At 38.5% G+C, this 21,296-nt stretch overlaps 1 protein-coding gene and 1 pseudogene across 5 annotated transcripts in view; both read left to right on the forward strand.

Annotated features, from left to right (window-relative positions):
- The window catches only part of Cast (calpastatin), a 113,593-nt gene that overhangs the window by 28,605 nt on the left and 63,692 nt on the right, over positions 1-21,296 (forward strand). Inside the window, exon 1 of one of the 5 annotated variants that reach the window (XM_057789645.1) lies at positions 4,261-4,314. The exons of 3 other annotated variants lie outside the window; for them this stretch is intronic. The gene's annotated coding sequence lies outside the window, so the exon portion shown is untranslated. Of the gene's footprint in view, positions 1-4,260; positions 4,315-21,296 lie in introns of those variants that run through there. One more of the 5 variants, XM_057789644.1, reaches the window with a different exon arrangement.
- Positions 15,994-16,072, forward strand: LOC130887686 (small nucleolar RNA U3; annotated as a pseudogene).

Here is a 21,296-nt window from a genome sequence, read left to right on the forward strand (position 1 = left end):
ACCACGGCCCAGCATTTAGCTCCATTAGGACTGGTAGCAGAGCCTGTTGCTGTCAAGCCCGTTCTGTAGAATTGCTGTTCTTATGGTTAGATGCCTCTTCACATTGTTCACCTCCAAGCTCTTCTTAGTAACAACAAAAGAATTTATTTTTATTTTTGTGAATGTGTATGTGTATGGTTATATGCCACATGAGTAGGTGCTCTCAGAGACCAGAAGAACGTGTTGAATTCCCGGGCCTGCTATTTTAGGCAATGGTAAATTGCCTGGTGTGGGAACTAGAAACTGAACTCAGGTGTCCCGGAAGAAAAGCAAACCGCAGCTCTCATTCTGAATTTTCCAAGTATAGAACATTTGACGAGCCAATGTAACTAACAAGACTCAATCTTTCTACAAGAGACTATGGACATAACTTTTCTACATTCTAGTTTGGGGAGACACACACTATTGAAATGAAAAATTAGCAATATACTAAAGATTTTTAATGTGCCATCAGCTGTCAAGTGGCAAGTCTTCACTAAAGATCGAAAGACACAGGAGAACTCTCTAATTGAACAGAAAGTTCAGTTAGGTCACTGATGGTTTGTTCCTCGGCAACAACCTGCGTATAAACAGAAGAAACCACACGCACCATTTTTTTTTTTCCAGTCTGGATGGGAAAAGATCAACAAAAGCAAAGCAGCCTTCAGGGAAATGCTTCGCACATCTTAACTTTGGTACTACAGACATCCAAAGCTCTTGCTTTTCTTCCTTCTCCTTAGTCAGCGCCAGGAGCTGGACTAATTCTGATGTTCAAAATTAGAATCCCCTGGGTACTCTGAATCATGTGGGTCATACATATACTGCAATGTACTATGAAGTGGCACTTTAACCTCATAATCATATCAATATTGTTGCTTAAGGCAAGGATAAGTTCTTGAATTTAAAGGAAAATTCATTCTAAAATTAGTAATCATAAAATAATTGCAGCACATTTTAAAATATTTTCTAAGTAACGTACAAGTGACTAACATTTGTCAATACATTCCTGCTGGTAACCTTCATGTTATTTTTATATACAATTGAATCTTTGGAAGTTATTAAAATGAGATTTCTGATTAAGGAAGTCTGGGGTGAGGCTGATACTCTGCTTTTCTCACAAGCTCCCAGCTGTTTAACTACTCTGTCTTTAGATTACCTGTGTATCAATGGAGAATTTGGCCAAAATGAACATGTTCAGCTTTGAAGCCAAAGAATCAATTCCCAGTGTGGAACAAGATGTAGTATTTTAAGTGTTGACTAGGCACAGCCAGGTGATGAAAACACCATATGATCTGAAAACCATAAGCAGACAGAGGACAACCCTCAAAGAACATGACAAGCACAGCAATGGTTGGCCACAGAGGCAGGAAGAATGTCTTTGCTCCTTTCCAAGCCTGGGAGCCCCTTTCTCCCTGGCTAACTTCACTGGACAGTTTCCTTCTAGCCCTGTGGTTACTCTTCTGACTCATCCTGGGCCCAGAAACCTTCCCCTCCACCCACTTTTCATTGAAGTCACAGCTGCCTAATGCTGGAAGCTAGGAGCCAGGACTGGAGTATGTCCAACCAAGTCAGGAGGAATATCATTCAGTAAAAACTAGGAGAACTGAAATACCCTACTTCTCCCAAGGAAAGAACAATTCTCACAATCAACAAGAAGTGAAATTTAAGTTATATTTTCATTAAGATGAATTCTAACAAGATATTTTGGGGGACTATAAAATATCACAGCTGGACATTGTCTTACTTCACAGGCTCTATTTGATAGAAGTAAAAGAAAACTGAAAACAAGTCCATTGTGCTGACCTCCCTGAGTGGGAAGGCAGAGTGGCACCTGCCCCGACTGGCAGTGGGATGTGGAGAAGAACATAACAGGGAAAGGGAGAGCTTCGCTCCCCAGTGATCCTTAGTTATCACCTCTGTGTTGGCATCTCAGCTGGGACTGAGGTCTCCACTCCTCAAACACCTGTCACCATGATTCCCCTCACTCCAATTCCAAGCCAAGGACAAGGGCGGTTATCCTAGTAAGTTTGTGACTTTAGAAAAACTTAGATTGCCATGTGACTTTTAAAATATGGTAACTAACTGCATCAGTCACTTTTTAACTTGGTTTTCTTCTCAAAGAGTTGTGCCTTAATTAACTAATTTATTTATCTTCCTAGAATAGCAGTATCCATTTATGAATTCACATATTTTATTCACTGGTTTCAAAACATTTTTTGATGTTTTCAAATGTGAAATTGTATAATAGTCAATGATTTAGTACAATTCAGATTCTGTTAGACTGTTCTTTTTAAATTTTTTCTTTCTTTTTTTATTGTTACTTAAAAAAATACCAATCCAAATTCTTACTCCCTCCCCTCCTTTCAGTCCCCTCCCTCTCTCTCCACAGACCCTCCCCCACATCTCCAGCCCTAAGGGAGTGCCATGCACCCCGCCCTGTGGAAAGTCCAAAGACCTCCCTACTACATCTAGGTTGAGCAAGGTTTACATCCAAAGAGAATAGGATCTCATGACGCCAATATATGCAGTAGAGACACATCCCAGTGTCACTATCAGTGGCCCCTCAGTCTGCCCCAGCTGTCAACCCCCTTCAGAGGGTCTTGGTTGTTCCCATGCTCATTCACTCCTAGTCCAGTTGGAGTTGGTGAGCTCCCATTAGCTCAAGCAAACTGTCTCAGTGGTCAGTGGATGACCCCCTCATGGTCTTGAATTCCTTGCTCATACTCTCACTCCTTCCACTCTTCAAATGGATCTTGGAGCTCAGTCCAGTGCTCCAATGTGGGTCATTGCTTCTGTTCCCATCTGTCATTGGACGAAGGCTCTATGGTGATATTTAAGATAATCATCAGTCGGACTACAGGGTAACGTCAGTTCAGACACCCTCTCCTCTATTGCTTGGGGTTTTAGCTGGGGTCATCCCTGTGAGTTCTTGGGCATTTTGGGCTCTAATCAGGTTTCTTGCTAACTCTATAATGGCTCCCTTAATCAAGATATCTCTTCCCTTGTTCTCATATCTGTCCTTCCTTCATCTCGACTATCCCATTCCCTCAAGTTCTCCTCAACCCCCCTTCTCCACTTCCTTCTACTCCCTGCCCCCAACTCCCAAATTTTTGTCTAATTCTAATTTCCAGGTGGGTCTATACATGTTTTTCTTTGGGTTCACCTTATTACTTAGTTTCTCTAGGATCCTGAGCTAAAGGCTCATTGCCCTTTGTTTATAACTAGTATCCACTTATGACTGAGTACATACCATATTCGTTGTTTTGGGTCTGGGTTACCTCACTCAGGATAATGTTTTCTAATTCCGTCCATTTGCATGCAAAATTTAAGATGTCATTGTTTTACTGCTGAGTAGTACTCTAATGTGTAGATGTGCCACACTTTCTTTATCCATTCTTCAGTTGAGGGGCATCTAGGTTGTTTCCAGGTTCTGGCTATTACAAATAATGCTGCTATGAACATAGTTGAACAAATGCTCTTGTACTATGATTGAGCATCTTTTGGGTATATTCCCAAGAGTGGAATTGCTGGATCCTGAGGTAGGTTGATTCCCAGTTTTCTGAGAAACCACCACACTGATTTCCAAAGTGGTTGCACAAGTTTGCATTCCCACCAGCAACGGACGAGTGTTCCACTTGCTCCAGCAAAGGCTATCATTAGTGTTTTTGATCTTAGCCATTCTGACCAGTGTAAGATGGTATCTCAAAGTTGTTTTGATTTGCATTTCCCTGATAGCTAAAGAAGAAGAACATGTCCTTAAGTATCTTTTGGCCATTTGAAATTCTTCTGTTGAGAATTTTCTGTTTAGTTCAGTACACCATCAATCTGTAGTTTTACAGGTGTTTGGAATCGGTATTACCATTGCTACCTTTCATTAACTTCATGACTTCAAATGGCTATTTAGGGAGTGTGCTAAGAAGGATGTCAACCATTGCTGCTCATTTTGTTAGTCTAAAAGTGACATCAAAAAGAAGACCTGCCATCCTCTGCCGCTTACAGTACTTAGGGCACATAGGACATGTGGCCTGCATCACACATTGTGGGCTTAGTTACCTAGCCTGGGGATGCCAAGCGCCACCACTAGAGAGCACCAAGGGACCTCAGCCCAGGCGGAACAGGTTCAGTGCAGGAGTCCTGAGGAGGAGGGCGAGAGCACCGGCAGGCCCCGCCCAGCCCTGTGAGTCACTCTGAGGGTTCAGTTTACACTCGGAACTGAAAGGCGGAGGTTGAGTTTCTACCGGAATGCAGTCATCCCCTAAACCAAGCTGAGGTCTCCGGCCCGGCATCACGCTCTGAGTGAGTACTGATTTGGGTCGCTTTGCTCCAAAACCGCCTCTGCCTTTCGCGAGCTCTAAACCTGTCTGTGCCAGGATCCTGCCTCTGACTCTTGGCCGGGGATTCGGTCTCTTTCTGTTGTCATGACTGAAGCTAGCATTTCTCCCCAGATAGGCTCTAACTCTGAAGGACTTTGTTCTCCACCCTTCCTGTCTGGAACACTCTTGCTGGCCCTATAGCTGGGAAGTTATCTGCTGACAGGACAAGAAGGATTACAAAATAGGGGTTTGTGCCCCCTGGACCTCATGTTGAAAGAGTAACAGCAGCAGCTACCTAATGATTTGGCTTGACACTCTTTGGTCTCCAGCATCAGATGCCCCCCCCACCCGACCCTGGAGGCCTGTGCCCAGCCCCAGCCCCAGGGCCCCCAGTCTATCTGTTTCAGAGAATGAGCTCACTGTGTGTGACCTTTCAGTGTACCTGACACATACTGGGTGTGGTGGGGCAAGTGTTGTAACACGTTTGAGCTCTGTTTCCCTGAACATAAACCAAGACTGTGGAAGGATAAAGTCACTGATGAAAGTTTCACATCTATCAAGAACACAGAGTCTTCCCAGAGATTTCAGAATGTCTTCCGAAGTACTAGGGCTCCACATTGTCCACTTGTTTACTCTCTAAGAAGCAAGTTCATTATTCCCATTGTGCATGCACCTTGAGAAAACAAGAGAGAGTTTATGCAGCTTCCCACATTCAGTAGAACTGGGAGCCAGGAGTCTTTAAGAACCCACCACTCAGTCAGTGAGACACGGATGCTTTATTCAGAAACTCTGGAAGCTTCCTGCATGTCATTTTTTTTTTCTAGAGGGAATTTCTCCAGTGTAGAGCGGCTCAACAAGGAGCGGCATGTACTGCTCAAAGACAGAATGTGTGTTCTCTTACCAAGAGCTAATATTTTGCTTGTGGGAATGAATTTAATTTTCAATATCTGGAAGGAGTATTAAGTTTCATGGGGATGTGGTAAGGGGTTACACTTGACTCTAAGACGCTTAAAGGGCTGAAATGAACTGGCAAAGGTTAGCAATTTCATGTCAAACTAGAAAACTCACATTGGAGACTAACGGAGAAGTAGAGGAGACGGCCATTGGAGTGAAAGAGTAAAGAAGGAAAGCGTGCGAGTGTGTGTGTGTGTCCGCGCGCACACATTTTAATAACTTCTTGTCTGTTACAAACTTGTGCTTTACACACTGTGAGATGGTGTTTATGAAGCAGTCATTCTGAAATGAATGCTGTCTTTGTTGCAGTTCTGTTGTTTTGAGAGAGGATTCCCAGTGCATGATTACATATAATTATCCTTCAAGTAACTTCAGTTAGACTAGAGACAGTTCCTCTAGTATCTGGAAGGATTGGATAAGAATACATCTCCCCCACAATGAAAATGTAAAACAATAATTTAGAAGAATGAAACCAAACAGAAAAACAACAAAAATGGTGTAATTAGTTTGAACTAGTTTCTTAAAATTTGGTGAGGTATTAGTTTTCCTATTGATGATTTGTAACAATGGCTATATCTTTAAGTCATTACATATTCTTAGGTAGAAGTACTTCCTTTCCACAAATATCAGCTGTCTGATGAATCTAGGCTTGTATTCTTGTGCACACAAATGTCTTTGCATCTTCTCCCTATTAAAAAATATTACAGTTTCCTCATTTTGGAGATGATGTGAATCTGAAATAAATATATTAGCATCCTTATGTTTGGACTGAGAGCATACTTTTTTTTCAGTATGCTGTATTAATAATAGGACTTCTGGGAAAGCACAGTTGTTCTTCATAAACAATTATATGTTCCTCCGTGAATGACTTGCAGAAAAGCACATCAGTTACCCATTGCTTTTCAACAGACAACTTTTGGAACTTTGTGTGACAGTTCCAAGTTATTCTGTTACCTTGATATTTTAAGGATAATTTACAACATCCAGAACTTTATGGCTTCTGAGTATGTCTATGCATTTGAACATTAGGTATTCGGATACCAACTATATTCATGTTAGTAGCAAAGAGGCATTGTTTAGTTCATACATAGTAGTGCTCTATATTGTCTACACTAAACAGTAATACGTTACTTCAAAGTGACTGCAATAGGCCCATGAAAATAAGTTAGCATAGTTTGTATTGAAACAATATTAATACTCATGGACACATTTTCTGAAAAATACTATGTTCTGAACTACACTGAGTATTGATATGACAGTGATGATGTAGATATAAAATACATTTATTGAATCCATCTTAAATATTAGGAAAGTAATATCACCCCCCATTTATTATTTCCTCTGATATATTCAACAGCTATCTACAAAAAACTTTCTAAGCATTGAGTCTTAATGCATGAAAGGTTATTGCATAATCTAGTCTCGTTTGGTTGCAATAACCTTAGTTTTCAGAATTTCAGGTTTCCTATCCTGTGAGCCTGCCAAAGGCACAACCTCATCTTTGAACTGCCACATCATCTACCATAGTGTCTTCCACAAGCACTCACTCAATCAGTATCTCTTTAAATGGGTTGCAAACATATATTAGTTTTATTTTAATATGAATAGAACCCTGGGATGCTCTTACATTAATATCCGTTTCTTACTTCTATTTTTATACAATATACTCTTAAACTTTTGTCAAATAATAAACATGTTAAGTTTCAAAAAGTATTTGCATCTTATAGAGTATTATAATGAATGCCATTTTATATTTCTTTCTAACACCAAAACAAGTTTCTTCATCAATGCAACAGTATCCAGAGACTGTCGTATTAGAATAAAACTAATCTGGCTGATTGTAAAACCCTCCTTTGAGATTCCGTTGATTAATCTCCCCTGGTTGTGGACTGGGTTTCCATTCATTGTCATGTGTGCCAGTGATTTTTACTTTGTCCTGGTGCTTTCCACAGCTGAACTGGAACCCTCATAGCAGCAGCTTAAACCAGCTGTGAGAGTGTTTTCTCCAGCTGTTCATCTTGGTTGGCATGTGTTTGTGTCTTTATTTTTCTTGACAAGAATGCCAACGTATAAAAAAAGGAGAGGCAAGCTTATGGGCATCTAGAATCCCATCCTTTTTCAATCTCTAATGATGCAATTCTTTCAGTTTAGTTCCTGATCTCATATTTGGCATTCAGAGTCTGGAGGATGCTGCCTTTAGTTAGAGGGGAAGAAACCCATACAGTTTTACATATTTAGAAAATTATTTTCTTGTCTCTTTCCACACAAATGGTTCACAGACATTCATTCCAAAGTGTTTAATATTTAGAGTTGATAGTAGTTATATGTTTCATTACTAGTCCCTTTGAATACTCTTTAAGATTTGAATTTCTTTTAAATTGTATGTATATTTATATATGGACAGGTGAATTTGAGTATAGGTGTCCATAGAGACCATTGGCATTGAATGACAGATGAATTTACAGATATCTCTATGCTGCCATATCTGAGATTATACCTGAACTTGGTCCTCTCCGAGAGAACAGTACATACTCTTAGTCAGTGAGTGATCTCTCCAGTTCCTGCTATACTCGTAAAATAATAGCAATTAAAAATATAACTTTGAGCCTCCGTGTGGTGGTGTAAGCCTTTAGTCCAAGTGCTTGGGAGGCAGAGGCAGGAAGATTACTGTGAGTTCAAGGCTGGACTGATCTACATAATGAGTTCCAGAACAACTCGAGCTATAGTGACCCTGTTTTTAAAAAATAAAACAAAAATGAAATAAATTGTTGTGTGAGTGATGCCTGTCAGAGTTCAGAAGTCTAACAGTCTATTAAAGAAACCTCTATGTTCTACCAACAGGCACTGCTTTTGGTCAGTCTTATTAAAAGTGTAGCCAGAGAAAGTTTCAAAAATAGAATTATTAGTCCATTTTCCAGTTATATGTCCTTTTTCTTTGCTGTACATATGAACAGGGCAAATGAAATTATTTTTTATAAGTCAGCTTCAAAGACTAGCCATCATTAGTCACATAACATCATTTTTTTGAGGTGTACTTTTTATAAGACACAATTTCAAAGATGTCTAGGCCTACAACAAGGAACTAAAACTCATGACCATAATTTAAACTGTTCACAACTGTGACTTCTCTTTAATATTCTCCATCTCTTTTCCTCTGCTGCAGTTAGATAAATGTCTGCAACTGCCTCATCCACTCCCTTATGTCCCTGTTCAGTTATTCATAATTCATGCTTTTATCTATGAATGATATGACAGTTTCATTCCTTTGTCTCTGAACTTTAAAACATTTCAAGTCTGCTTCAGATTACCTTGTTGTATCCAGCCCTTGAAGATGATTTCTCCAGTGTTTGCAACTGTTGACTTTCACTAACAGTGTGTCCTTTCCAGATGGCATTTGAAACAAACTCAGAAGAGTTTCAGGGAAGATTGTTTCCATGAGTTTGTCTCTTTGTGTTGTAGACTTGTTTCACCAGATATTCATAAAACACTCTGGCTGTCATCATTTAGGTCTTATGTGTGTGGCTGCTTAGCTTGGAACGCTTTGCCACATGGAGAGAGTGATTTGATTTCTGAATGTTTGATGTCATAGCTGTGGCTTTCCTCTTTCTCATTGTGTGTTTTTAAAGTCTTGGTTACATCTAGAGAAAAAGTTCATTGCTGTTGCCCAGGGTAGGGATGTTGGGGTGGTGTTGCTTAATATGTGCTGTGGATAGTGTATTCTTTGTATTTCCCAGCTTTATGCCAATAACTCTTCACAAAGTCTGCAGCCAAGATTCCTTTCATCTTGATATACTGGGAACCCAGTATTGGGTCTGTTTCTAATATCACCATGAGCTGATCATCTTTTAGTGTGCTCAGGAGATCTCTCCAACAACTACTACTCTAAATCATTCACATAACTTTCATTTATTCTCAGTATTTGTATATTCATAAGGTATATTAAGACATTTTAATATATCTAATTCTAATGCAATATTTTCTATGTAAATGTATAAAGTCATATTTATAAATAAAGTTCCAGAGTCCCAGAGAAGTAGCAAGATTTGATTTGATTCTGATTATGGCTAGTGAATAATCTTACAAAGTCCTACACTTTATGTTATGTGCATAACTAAGCAGAATTTGTATCTGAATTCAAGTAAGCATTGGAAATCAATCTTATACTTTTATTGTTGTGCCCATTATATTAATATTATCTGTTTTTTTTTAAATAAATGTTTATGCCTACTGATTGGAATTAGAAGATCTGGTGGTTAGTTTTGTGTCAACTTGATGCAAACTAAAGTCATTTGAAAGGCAGGAACCTCAGTTGAGAAAATGCCCCCATAAGATAGGCAAACGTATGGGGCATTTTTAAAGTTAGTTATTAATGGGAGAGGGCCGAGCTCATTGTCGATGGTACCATTCCTGGCTGGTAGTCCTGGGTTCTATAAGAAAACAGAATGAACAAGCAACGAGGAACAATTCAGTTAGTGGTATTCCATGGACTCTGCTTCAGTTCCTGTCTTCAGCTTCATGCTCTGCTTGAGTTCCTGTTTTGGCCTCCCTCAATGGACTATGACTTTGAATATGTAAGACAAATAAACCCATTTCTCCCTAAGTTGGTTTTGGTCATGGTATTTCATCATGCCAATACTAACCCTAAGATAGAATAGGGTTATTTAGATCCTTTACATATGCAGCATAAAAGAAGTGTTAGCCATCTTTGAATATAGAAAAATATCATTAGTTAAGAGTAGAATATATTAATAGTAATATTAATACTATTATATAGTAGAATTAATAGTAGTATATAACCAAAAATTCTTTTACTATGTAGGAAATTACAGGACTTCTGTTCAAATTGAAAGATAAGTATCATTGCCTTTATTGTTTAACTCAATTTCAAATAAATCATACCTTAAAACATACTCTATCCCACTATATTTCTGCCTGAAGTGAGGGTGGCATGAATTAGTAATAAACTGAAAGACATTTATCTGAAATAGGCACAACATAGTTCAGGACTTTGCTGTAGGTCACACAGCAGTTCAAGACCCACAGATACTCCTCTCTAATGTCACGATGACTCTTCAACATTTGTGAAGACTTACTTAGTTTGCCATTAGTGAAGATTGTGAATTTCCAGGTTTCATTTTTTTCATTCCCCATTTTAATTTTGGTCTTCTGAAAGTCAACTTGTATAAGAGAACCTTTCTATAATTTCTGCCATTTTAACATTCTTATTAAGAACACAGTTTAGAGTCAGACATTGGGATGCATACCTCTAATCCTGACATTGCAAAGGCAGAGAAAGTTTCTTTGAGAAAGGTAAACAAGATTAGTGTGTAACTTCTTAAAGCAATGATAAATACACAACTGTCTGCCGTTCTCGAACAGCTTGACTCACCAGCTAAAGTAAATTCTTACTAGAAAAGCTTGACTTTTTGACTTTTGTGGACTTTCATAAGCTTATAGAATCCCCAGTGACAGGATTTATAATCAGAGACACATAAGTATAGTCACTCATACTCTGATCTTCCTAGCTTGTGCTGATTTCATACATCAGCTGTGGCTATTGTCCCAGTTGCTAGGCAACATTTGCATGTTTATTTTGATTACACCAGAGGCCAAAGTTTCATTTATGCTCCACTGCCAAGAGCAATTTGAGTTTTGATACTCTATTTTTTATCTTAAATATATTCATCATTTTAATATACCTCATAAATGTATGATATTCTCAGCAGAGATGTCATCATCCACCCCTCCTGCCAGATGATATTCAAATTGCCTCAATCTGGAGTACTAGATATGCTACAGTCTGAACTGAGTATCTGTAGGATTTCCTCATATCCAAGTTTTACCTAAGTTATGTTGCTCATCTGGAATGCTTACCTCATTCAAGCATTCATCTGCAGTTTTTGTAACCTCCAACTATTTTTAGTTTTGTAAATGAAGGAATGGAATTTGTCATAGCAAAATATTTATGGACCCTGTTATCAGGTTTGTGACCAAACGAAGGTTCCATCACTTTGAAGCCTCACTTTGCTCACTTATTAAATGCTGATAGTGATGTTTACCTCCTAAGTGTTGGTTGACGTACCCTGAAATTAGGAAGGAGAAGCATTTGATCCAGTTCATAACAAGGGGAAGAGTCTGTAGCTCCTCACCTACCTGTAGGTTATACTGACTAAATATGCAATGAATAGCATCTCCTTCCTCTGTGAAGCCTTCCCTAATCATCTTTTGGACACATCTTGAGAAATGCAGATTGCCTCTGCTGACCACCTATGATGTTTAATTCTACAATAGGTGTTTTCATGATCAGTCTACTATCCTCTAATATATAAGTGACCCACTAGCACACTGTTGTGTTTTTCCTGAGATAGCTCAACTTCATTTATAAATGACAATTTGCTTATTTGTTATAAGATTCATATTTCATTATATTAAACATTATATGTTGTTAATCAGAGCTTCTTAAACCTTTCCACCCATAACTCCTTTTATCACAAGAAAATTTAAATAACAGTGGATAGAAGTTATATAAAATAGGTATACAACTTGAACATTTATTGATAGTAAATCATAAAGAAATTTTACTTTGAAACAATTAGTTTCTATGTACATAATTTTGCCATTAAAGATAAAAGTCAAAATACAGACTGATAAGATGGATTTGCTTATTTATTTTTATATTAAGAATTCAGTCCTGATTGAACACTTAATACTGAAAAACATACAGCATCTTCAGTGTAATTTGGAGTTGATTTTATGATTTTCAGAGCTGAGAATGCTATTTCCATAAATACATAGTACAAAATAGCAGAAGGATGTGTAGGGCTATTTTAAAATTATTGAAAACACTCTCCTAATCCAAAGCAAAAATTCACTTAATTGTATTTTTGTGAAACTCAAGTCAACAATTCAAAGAGCAGTTTTTCAAAACCAAACATATTATTATAACACAATTCAAACTAATTTTATACTTACTAGTTAAGGAACGATAAGAAGGAAATGTTGAAAGGCTTTGTTTTCCTCAGTTAAATCATTGTGTTTTCAAAATCATGAATCATATGTGCAGTAAAATCTCTGTAATTCATAATGGTAGCCAACATTCTCAGCTGAGGTTCTTCTGGAAGAATCTATTGGCATTTAATGATGTGATCTCATGCACAGTGCACTTTGGCTGTGTTGTATGTTCAGAATCAAGGCCACAGTAAAGTTCCATCATGTGACATGGATTGGCACTTCACAGTTCTTTGTACAGGAAGAAAGTCTGTTTGTGGTTACGGTTCCAGTGCAATAGGAGTCCATTCTGGCTTGGTAGCATGGCAGTAAGTGACAGGCATGGAAACAGAAGCAGGAAGCTGCAAGATGACATCTTCAAGTCCAAGAAGGCCTGAAACTAAGGCAGAACTGGACCAACATCCACTCAGGAGGATCCTGCCAAAGATTCTCAGTGGGTCTTTCTGGAGCTATTCCCACCTCACAGCTTGAAGAATGTCCCCAAACCTCCATCTTAATATTCTAGAGCTCACAATTATTGAATTTGAATTATTCTTTGGTAATTTCATGTTTAGAAATCTTTTACTCTTGGCATTTTTTGTAACCTCTATGTTCATTTAGATGACCCTCACAAGAAATTGCAGTTCTTATTAAAAGCACAGTTTTATTTAATAGTTAAAGGTACACAAATATATTCTATGATATGACAACATTACACACAGTAAGAAATCAGAATGTCTGTATATTCACTTTCTGAAGTGAATAACCCACTATTAAGAAGGAAACATATAAACTTGTATTCACTGGGTGCAGTATTGCTGTTTGTAGAGAGTGTAGTTTTCTCTAGGCAGGCACTTGCTAGGGAATAAGGCATTTACTTATTGTTTCTTACAGTTGTCCTGAAAAAAAAAAAAAAGACGCTTTAGGGCTTGACTGTCTAGATCTCCTTTTTCTAAGATGCTCAACAACTAATTAGTGAATGTAGTCGTGTAAATGGCGAAATGTTCACAGAATGCCTTATCTTTACCATTTTTCTCTTCTCTTCTCTATGTGAACTTTCTGGTGATCATGCAGTAAAGTTCACACGATGCTGCATTTGGACAAATTCTAATAATTTGTGTTTATTGTTGTGCAAAATTCATACAAATACACATTGAGCCACTTCTGTATAGTTAGCTTTGGAAACTGGCAGGGTATGGAGCACCTGGGATAGGTCTCCTTGAGGGGTGCATATTCTTCTTTATTTCAGAGATCTTGTGGTTACATCCTTCATTTCTTTTACATTATTTGAAGTGTGTTATTAAACAAGACCTAGTTTGTGAATCAGAAATGAATTTCCGTCTCTCTTGTACATCTAGTAGTGCTAATTTTAGAAGTTAAAAATCAGTGTTGATTTGTCAGCCTTTATTAAATTTAGACAATGGTTAGTATTAGTTTTGTATTTTGTTCCAATTGCCCTTTGCTTTAGGATATATAAATGAATCTTATAATAACCCCATAGAGCACCTAGTCCTGCAGTCAGGAGATGTTAGGGTTAATTAACATCCTGTGAGGGCATAAAGAAGCCTCCAAGACTGAAACTTAACTCTTGTGACATACAATTGGTTCTAGGCAAAAAAAATAAAAAAAAAAAGAACAGGTATTAAAACTATAGTTTATTATTGAATGTTAAAAATGGAATCAAGATTTCACTCAACTGGTGATTTTTGAGCTCCTTTTTGCTGCAATATACTCAGCACATAGGCACTGGAGAGAATGGGATACCTTATTTCTTTATAAGCCCATAGCTTTACTGATAAATCATGACCCTTAAGAACTGGGTTATGCCTCCAGAATATATGATTACACCTTCAAGTGAGAAGTACAAAATTTATGGATCATATCTTAAACTTGTGAAAGGTTTCCTAGGGATGGGGAGGGATGGCATGGTGAGGACGTCAGAGGTGGGAGCAGCATGATGCTGAAGCTTTGACAACAGGTAATGTTTTACAGCAGTTGCTGTTCATCAGCCCTCCATTCATATATTAGCTTACCCTTAAAACAGTTTTCAGAATGCTTTAACTAAGGAAAAATTATAGCTATTCTCATTTTGCCTCTGCGAAAACTGAGGCATAGAGTGGCGAAATAACTTTCCTGAGTTTGTGCATTCACTGAACTGTCAGATGTATCCCATCAAGCAGTCCTGAGGCTGGGTTTCCTCCTTTGCACTATGAATTAGAGCACAGGACTACTTGCTGAGGTTCTGATGAGATGACAGGGACTCCATCCTGGTGGAAGGGATCATACGTTAGGGAGCCATAGTAAGAAAATAAATCAGTTGACTAAACAGATCAAATAATGAAGATTTTTTTTTAAACAAAAAAGACAGAAAGCACTGCACTATATCCAACATAGAAGATTATTGATATTATTAGTGTGGAAATAAGATGCCTTATTCATTCTGGAAACATTTGTTAAGCAGCTATAGATCAGAAGGATTTGAGAAATAAATTGAAATATGGATGCCAGTGGGAGAGAACAAAGCCCCGAAACTATTAGAAGAACCTTGGTATAATATAACTGTTGGTGTTGGCAGCTAGACCAAGAGTGTGTGAAATGAAAAAACAAAAAAACAAAATGAAATGGTGGGAGGTTAACAGCCAACACTGCTAATACAGGATATTCTAAGTGAGATAAATTCCTTACAAGGCCAAAGCCAATGGGTACTATGCCCATTTTACAGATGTTGAAATTTAGACCCCAAAGAGTTCAATAATTGGGATGAATAAGTTACAAAGCAAGGATATTAACTCAAGTCTTTCTTAGTTTCCTCTTTTTAAAGTAGTCTAGTGGCAAAGCAGACTTATTGATAAAATAAAGTGAATTGCTCATACAATGGAAGATACTTAAAACTATAAAGAATTCAATATTCTGAGAAAGCAACATTTTAAAAGTCATAGTGACTGATAGGATTATGAATGAGTAGTAAGGAGCTTGGAGTAGGTGGAAGAGGCTTCCAGAAGAAAGCAGATCCAAACCTGAGACTCCCAAGGTCACAGCAGCCAGTGGAAAAGAATAGCAGAGGCGTGGGGCCTGTTGTTTTTGGTAACCTTTAACAAAGGCAGGTCCATGAATATGAAGGACCACAGGCAGGGGGAATGTTAAGGCTGGTATTGCTACTTGGGAAAAAAAGCAAGGTCTAACTTACAAGAATAAAATCTAGTACGTCTGATGCTCCATTCTGTCTTTTCTGAACTGAACCAGCAGGTTAAGACGAGGAGAGATTGAAGTGAGGCCAGCTAGCCCCAGCAGAGGCCGTGAGAATCACAAAAGACATGAGCATGCCTGAAAAGAAGCCAAATGCCTCTGGCAGACAAACATTAAGTTAGGGTTTCTGTTCTGCAACCAGAGAGTAAGGAACTGAGGGAATAATTTTTCTTTTAACTGGAATTAGCATCAACAGAATGGGTAAAGGATCATAACAGAAGTCTATCACTTCATCAGAAGCCCTAAACCCCCACCTTTTCCCATTTATCAGAACCTTTGGAGGCTCTCAGAACCAAAATCTACTCAACCTTTACAAATGGTCCTCTCGTAATCAAGAATAAATACAGAACTAACAAGTTCCTGTCAAGTACTGTTAATGTGTTTTCCAAGCTTTATAAATGTTCCAGGTAATATGAGACAACTCTGCCTTTTCAGCTAATATCTTCTTTTGACGAAATAAGAAATCTGCCATATTAAGACTATACTTTCAGGGATCATTTCTATAGTTCGTTACTAGAGAAGTTTCTCTGACTGCAAAACAAAATTTTCCAGGATAAAAACAAATTTAAACAATACGTAGCCACAAATCCAGCCTTACAGAAAGTAATTGAAGGAAAATCACAAACCAAGGAGTCCAACAATGCCCACAATAACTCAGTCATCTAATGACCCTTCACCAGCACAACTTGAAGAAGGGAAACAAACAAACTCTACTACCAAAAAAAAAAAAAAGAAAGAAAGAAAGAAAAAATGACCGGAGTTAACAACCACTGGTCATTAATATCACTTAATATCAATGGACTCAACTCACCTATAAAGAGGCACAGGCTAAGAGATTGGATACGAAAACAGGATCCAACATTCTGCTGTTTACAAGAAACACACCTCAACCACAAAGACAGACATCTACTTAGAGTAAAGGGCTGGGAAAAGGTTTATCAAGCAAATGGACCTAAGAAACAAGCAGGTGTGGCCATACTAATTTCTAACAAAGTTGACTTCAAACTAAAATCAATCAGAAGAGATGGAGAGGGACATTTTATACTAATAACAGGAACAATTCATCAGGATGAAGTCTCAATCCTGAATATATATGCCCCTAATATAAAAGCACCCACTTATGTAAAAGAAACATTACTAAAACTCAAGGCAGTCAACAAACCACACACACTAATAGTAGGAGATTTCAACACTCCTCCCTCACCAATGGACAGGTCAATCAGACAGAAACCTAACAGACAAATAAGAGGATTAAGGGAGGTAATGAATCAAATGGACTTAACAGACATCTATAGAACATTCCACCCAAATAAGAAAGAATATACCTTCTTCTCTGCAGCTCATGGAACCTTCTCGAAAATAGACCACATACTCGGTAACAAAGCAAACGTACACAGTTACAAAAAAATATTAGTAACCACCTGTGTCTTATCAGATCACTATGAATTAAAGTTAGAATTCAACAACAATGCTACCCCCAGAAAGCCTACGAACTCATGGAAACTGGACAGTCAACTACTGAACCACACCTGGATCAAGGAAGAAATAAAGAAAGAAATTAAAGTCTTTCTTGAATTCAGTGAAAACGAAGACTCAACATACTCAAACCTATGGGACACTATTAAAGCAGTGCTAAGAGGAAAGTTCATAGCATTAAGCACCCACTTAATGGAAATGGAAAAAGCACACATTGGAGACTTAATAGCCCACCTGAAAGCTCTAGAATGAAAAGAAGCAGACTCACCTAGGAGAAGTAGAAGACTGGAAATAATCAAACTGAGGGCTGAAATCAACAAAATTGAAACACAGAAAACAATCCAAAGAATCAATGAAACAAAAAGCTGGTTCTTGGAGAAAATCAACAAGATTGATAAACCCCTATCCAAACTAATCAAACAGCGGAGAGAGAATATGCAAATTAACAAGATCAGAAACGAAAAGGGAGACATAACCACAGACACAGAGGAAATTCAGAGAATCATTAGATCTTACTACAGAAGCCGGTATGCCACAAAATTGGAAAATGTAAAAGAAATGGACACTTTTTTAGATAAGTACCATATACCAAAGTTAAACCAGGACCAGGTGAACAATCTAAATAGACCTGTTAGTCGCGAAGAATTAGAAGTTGTTATAAAAAACCTCCTTACCAAGAAAAGCCCAGATCCAGATGGCTTCAATGTAGAATTCTACCAGAACTTCCAAGAAGACCTAAAACCTATACTCCTTAATGTATTTCACAATATAGAAACAGAGAAGTCATTGCCAAATTCCTTTTATGAAGCTGCAGTTACTCTGATACCAAAACTACACAAAGACACAACCAAGAAAGAGAACTACAGGCCAATCTCACTCATGAACATCAATGTGAAAATCCTCAATAAAATACTGGCAAACCGAATCTAAGAACACATTAGAAAAATTATCCATTATGATCAAGTAGGCTTCGTCCCAGAGATGCAGGTTCAACATATGAAAATCTATCAATGTAATCCATCATATAAATAAACTGAAAGAAAAAAACCAAATGATCATTTCATTAGATGCTGAAAAAGCATTTGACAAATTTCAACATCCCTTTATGATAAAGGTCTTAGAGAGATTAGGGATACAAAGGTCATACCTAACTATAATAAAAGCTATTTATAGCAAGCCGACAGCTAACATCAAATTAAAGGAGAGAAACTCAAAGCTATTCCACTAAAATCAGGAACACGACAAGGCTGTCCACTCTCTCCATACCTCTTTAATATAGTGCTTGAAATTCTAGCGATAGCAATAAGACAACATAAGGGGATCAAAGGGATTCAAATTGGAAAGGAAGAAGTTAAACTTTCATTATTTGCAGACGATATGATAGTGTACATAAACGACCCCAAAAACTCCAGCAAAGATCTCCTACAGCTGATAAACACCTTTAGTAGCATGGCAGGATACAAGATCAATTCCAAAAAAATCAGTTGCCCTCCTATACACAAAGGATAAGGAAGCAGAGAGGGAAATCAGAGAAGCATCACCCTTCACGATAGCCACAAATAGCATAAAATATCTTGGGGTAACCCTAACCAAGGAAGTGAAGGATCTATTTGACAAGAACTTTAAGTCTTTGAAGAAAGAAATTGAGGAGGATACCAGAAAATGGAAGGATCTCCCTTGCTCTTGGATTGGGAGGATCAACATAGTAAAAATGGCAATTCTACCAAGGGCAATTTATAGATTCAATGAAATCTCCATTAAAATCCCATCAAAATTCTTCACAGATATTGAGAGAATATTAATCAACTTTATATGGAAAAACAAAAAACCCAGGATAGCCAAAACAATCTTATATAATAAAGGATCGTCTGGAGGCATTACCATCCCTGACTTGAAACTCTATTACAGAGCTTCAGTATTGAAAACAGCTTGGTATTGGCATAAAAACAGAGAAGTCGATCAATGGAACCGAGTAGAAGACCCTGATTTTTAACCCACAAACATATGAGCACCTGATATTTGATAAAGGAGCTAAAAGTATTCAATAGAAAAAAGAGAGCATCTTCAACAAATGGTGCTGTTAGTACTGGTTGTTAACCTGTAGAAGAATGAAAATTGACCCATATCTATCGCCATGCATAAAACTCAAGTCCAAATAGATGAAAGACCTCAATATCAGTCTGAACACACTGAACCTGATAGAAGAAAAAGTGGGAAGTACTCTACAACATATGGGTACAGGAGATCACTTCCTACGTTTATCCCCAGCAGCACAGACATTAAGGACAACATTGAATAAATGGGACCTCCTGAGACTGAGAAGCTTCTGTAAAGCAAAGGACACTGTCACTAAGACAGAAAGGCAACCCACTGACTAGGAGAAGATCTTCACCAACCCTGCAACAGACAAAGGTCTGATCTCCAAAATACATAAAGAACTCAAGAAACTAGACTTTAAAATGCTAATTAACCCAATTAAAAAATGGGGCACTGAACTGAACAGAGAATTCTCAACAGAAGAAATCCAAATGGCCAAAAGACACTTAAGGTCATGCTCAACCTCCTTAGCGATCAGGGAAATGCAAATTAAAACAACTTTGAGATACCGTCTTACACCTGTCAGAATGGCTAAAATCAAAAACACCAATGATAGCCTTTGCTGGAGAGGTTGTGGAATAAGGGGTACACTCATCCATTTTGGTGGGAATGCAAGTAAATCAGTGTGACGATTTCTCAGGAAATTTGGGAATAACCTACCCCAACATCCAGTAATACCACTCTTGGGAATATACCAAGAGATGCCCTATCATATGACAAAAGTATCTGTTCAACTATGTTCATAGCAGCATTGTTTGTAATAGCCAGAACCTGGAAACAACCTAGATGCCCTTCAATGGAGGAATGGATGAAGAAACTGTGGAATATATACATATTACAGTACTACTCAGTGGTAAAAAACAATGACTTCTCAAATTTTGCGTGCAAATGGATGGAAATAGAAAACACTATCCTGAGTGAGGTATCCCAGACCCAAAAAGAGGAGCATGGGATGTATTCACTCATAATTGGTTTCTAGCCATAAATAAAGGACATTGAGCATATAATTTGTGATCCTAGAGAAGGTAAATAAGAAAGTGAACCCAAAGAAAATCGTATAGTCATCCGCCTGGATAGGGAAAGTAGACAAGATTGCCGGGCAAAAACTGGGAACTTGCGGGTGAGGTGGCATGGGTCTAAGGGGAAATGGGGTGAGAAACGTGAGAAGGGGAGGATGGGAGGAGCTTGGGGGAATGGGATGGTTGGGATATAGGAAGGGTGGATATGGGAGCAGCGAAGTATATATCCTAACTAAGGGAGCCATCTTAGGGTTGGCAAGAGACTTGACTCTAGAGGGGCTCGCAGGTGTCCAGGGAGATGTCCCCCAGCTGGTACCTTGGGCAACTGAGGAGAGGGACCCTGAAATGACCCTATCCTATACTGATGAATATCTTGCATATCACCTTAGAACCTTCATCTGGCGATGGATTGAGATAGAGATAGAGACCCAATTTGGAGCAAGGGTCTGAGCTCTTAAGGTCCAAATGAGGAGCAGAAGGAGGGAGAACATGAGCAAGGAAGTCAGGACCACGAGGCGTGCACCCACCCACTGTGACAGTGGAACTGATCTATTGGGAGCCCACCAAGGCCAGCTGGACTGGGACTGAATAAGCATGGGTTGAAACTGGACTCTCTGAACATGGCAGACAATGAAGGCTGATGAGAAGCCAAGGACAATGACACTAGCTTTTGATCCTAATACATGAACTGGCTTTGTGGGAGCTTAGCCTGTTTGGATGCTCACCTTCCTGGACCTAGATAGAAGTGGGAGGACCTTGGTCTTCCTGCAGGGCAGGGAATTTGGACTGCTCTTCAGTATCGAGAGGGAGGGGGAATGGAGTGGGGGGAGGAGAAGAGGAGTGGGGATAGGGGGAGGGGGGAGGGGGCAATATGTGGGAGGAGGGGGAGGGAAATGGGAAATGGGGAGAAGGTGGAAAGTTTAATTAAAAAAGAATAAAAATAAATAAAAAAATCTGCCATATTTTCAAGTTGAGTGAATACAAATATTACTAAACTGGAGACGCCCATTTCTTTTCTTTTTTCTTTTCTTTTTTTTATTGAAAATTTCCACCTCCTTCCGTCCTCCCACTTCCCTCCCCTCCCCATTCTCCCTCCCCCTCCCTCTCCAGTCCAAGGAGCAGTCAGGGTTCTTTACCATATGGGAAGTCCAAGGTCCTCCTAGCTCCGCCCAGGTCCGGGAAGGTG

This window comes from Chionomys nivalis, chromosome 15 (assembly GCF_950005125.1).
Source record: "Chionomys nivalis chromosome 15, mChiNiv1.1, whole genome shotgun sequence".
Taxonomy (NCBI): domain Eukaryota; kingdom Metazoa; phylum Chordata; class Mammalia; order Rodentia; family Cricetidae; genus Chionomys; species Chionomys nivalis.